Source organism: Drosophila bipectinata, chromosome 4 (genome assembly GCF_030179905.1).
Source record: "Drosophila bipectinata strain 14024-0381.07 chromosome 4, DbipHiC1v2, whole genome shotgun sequence".
Lineage (NCBI taxonomy): Eukaryota > Metazoa > Arthropoda > Insecta > Diptera > Drosophilidae > Drosophila > Drosophila bipectinata.
The window spans coordinates 13,040,008-13,043,331 of NC_091740.1; positions in this window are offsets into that span (position 1 = coordinate 13,040,008).

The following is a 3,324-nucleotide window of genomic DNA, read 5'->3' on the forward strand; positions in this document are numbered from 1 at the left end:
TCGCAAACATCGGATATAGTTTGCCGATCCTTATGAGAATATGATAATATAACCCAATTTATTATAATACAAAATTTAAAACAAGTCCCAAACTTCTATCTTTAACAATACGAAAGTTGACATTTCTACCAAAAACCATTTCCGATCGTTCAGTTATATGGCAGCTATAGGATATAGTCGGCCGATCCTAATGAAATTTGGTAGGTTGCATCAACTGACCAAAATAAGAATCTGTACTAAGTTTCAGCTTTCTATCTTTAAAAACACGAAAGTTGGGTCATTTTCGATCGTTCAGTTATATGGCAGCTATAGGATATAGTCGCCCGATCCTTACGAAATTTGGCACGTCGAAATATTTTGCCAAAAATAGCTCTCATGTAAAATTTAAACTCTCAAACTCTAAAAACACTAAAGTTATACCATTTCCGATCAATCAGTTATATGGCAGCTATAGGATATAGTCGGCCGATCCGGGCCGTTCCGATTTATATAGTGCGTGCAAAGGAAAGAAGGGTGTGTGCAAAGTTTCAAGTTTCACTTATATACTGCGTGCAAAGGAAAGAAGGGTGTGTGCAAAGTTTCAAGTTTCACTTATATACTGCGTGCAAAGGAAAGAAGGGTGTGTGCAAAGTTTCAAGACGATAGCTTAAAAACTGAGAGACTAGTTCGCGTAGAAACAGACAGACAGACGGACAGACAGACGGACAGACGGACAGACGGACATGCTCATATCAACTCAGGAGGTGATCCTGATCAAGAATATATATACTTTATAGGGTCGGAGATGTCTCCTTCACTGCGTTGCACACTTTTGACCAAAATTATAATACCCTCTGCAAGGGTATAAATATATATATATACATATATATATATTAATACATATGGAAAAAATATTAAAAGATAAATATAAAAAAAACAAGAAAGCAAAGCTAACTTCGGGCGGAGCCGAAGTTGATATACCCTTGCAGTTAAAACCGGATAAATATCGCAAACATCGGATATAGTTTGCCGATCCTTATGATTACATCATAATAAAACCAATTTATTACAATAAAAAATCTAAAAAAAAGTTCCAAGCTTCTATCTTCAAAAATACGAAAGTTGATATTTCTACCAAGTACCATTTACGATCGTTCAGTTATATGGCAGATATAGGATATAGTTGGCCGATCCTAATGAAATTTGGTAGGTTGGATCAACTGGCCAAAAATAGAATCTGTATTAAGCTTTCTATCTTCAAAAACACGAAAGTTGGGTCTTTTCCGATCGTTCAGTTATATGGCAGCTATAAGATATAGTCGGCCGATCCTTTTGAAATTTGGCATGTCGTAATGTTTTGCCAAAAATAGCTCTAGTGTCAAATTTAAACTCTCTAACTCTAAAAACACCAAAGTTATACCTTTTCCGATCAATCAGTTATATGGCAGCTATAGGATGTAGTCGGCCGATCCGGGCCGTTCCGACTTATATACTGCGTGCAAAGGGAAGAAGGGTGTGTGCAAAGTTTCAAGTCGATAGCTTCAAAACTGAGAGACAAGTTTGCGTAGAAACAGACAGACGGTCAGACGGACAGACGGACAGACGGACATGCTCATATCAACTCAGGAGGTGATCCTGATCAAGAATATATATACTTTATAGGGTCGGAGATGTCTCCTTCACTGCGTTGCACACTTTTGGACAAAATTATAATACCCTCTGCAAGGGTATAAAAATGTTTTAAGTAACAAATTTTTAAAAATTACAAATTACAAAAATAACAAAAGTTTTTTTATAGGAAAAAGATATATTTATAAAAATTGGTAAAGAAAATAAAAAAAAAAGAAGAGGGGACACAAAGAAAATATATATGCAATCATATACATTGGGTATAGAAATGTATGGATTTAATGATAGCGAAGAAAGGGGGGAAGTGGATAGAGTTATCCACACAATATCGAGGAGGAATAACAGGCAAGCATCATTTTTTTTTTGTGAGCAAACATGGGCAACATGGTACGACAACTGGCCCTGTGGACAACTGGATAAAAGGACAGCCATGAACAAAAAGCATTGTTCGATACACGGGACGAAAAGGCAATAGCAAGCATGTTGCTGGGTGTAAAGCAAGTTAATTTTATTAAAATTTGCACGTCGTCAAAAAAAGGCGTGGGAGAAATTAATGAGTGTTTATCAGCCGCCCGGACCAGCTACAAAAATAGCATTTTTTAAAAGATTGCTGCGAATGAGCTTGCTAGAAAGTGCAAGTGTGCAAAGCTATATAAGTAAATTCTCGGATGTAGTGGAAAAGCTAAACGAAATAGAAATGAACATAAGTGAAGACATGCTTAAAATTTTGTTTGAGAAGGTGGTGTCTGGACAGTGGCGCGACTGTACCGATGGCATTGGCACTGTGTGTGTTAGTCTGAAAAATTTTGCAATAGAACTGAAAAATGTGTTGACGAAGAGTTACAGACAAACTTTATATCGGTAGCTAAAGCTGTCGAAAATGGATATAAAGTTATTTTTGATAATCAAAAAGCAGTGATTAGAGATAAACAATATGTGGACATATTGAAAGTGCGCAAATATTGTGACTTGTTTATAATTGACATAAAAATGAAGCAGGGTATGTACTCTAATACAAACAGCAGTGTAATGCGGAAATGGCATTAAGTAAAATTAGTGTAAAACCATTCCCAAGGACGTCTGAAAGTCGTTCAGAAGAAGTATTGAATTTGATTCGTTCGGACATTTGTGGACCAATGAACAAACCGTCTGTTGGGGGTGCGCGTTACTTTGCAACATTCATTGACGATCACTCGCGCTATACAGTTGTTTATTTTTAAAATCTCGTGACGTAATACTAAGCGCATTCAAACTATGTTGTGTTTGCAGAAAAACAACGCGGAAAGAAAGTAAAAGCAATTCAGGTGGATCTGCAAGCGACAAAATGGACATTACATTTTTTGATGATTATGTAGCAGATAATCAGCAGGCACAAGACAGCAATAATGAGCAGCTTCAGACAGAGGATGGCTTGGACAATGGAGAGGATCAGGACAATCATGAATACGAGAGTGCCATCAGCGATGAGGCAGAGCAGCCTGCAGTATCTGAAACTCGTGGACCAGGGTGTCCAAGATTCGTTAAAACTGGCAAGCCGGGCGACCCCGTAAGCAATACAACTGTCTGAATATCCTGAAGGCAGAGGATACACACATTCCATACACAAATTTGGGTGAGGCCAATCAGTCAGAAATAAAGTAGGAATGGTCAGCATAGATTAAGAAGGAGAAGGAAGCGCTAAAGGCCAATTACACGTGGGATCTAGTGGATCTGTCA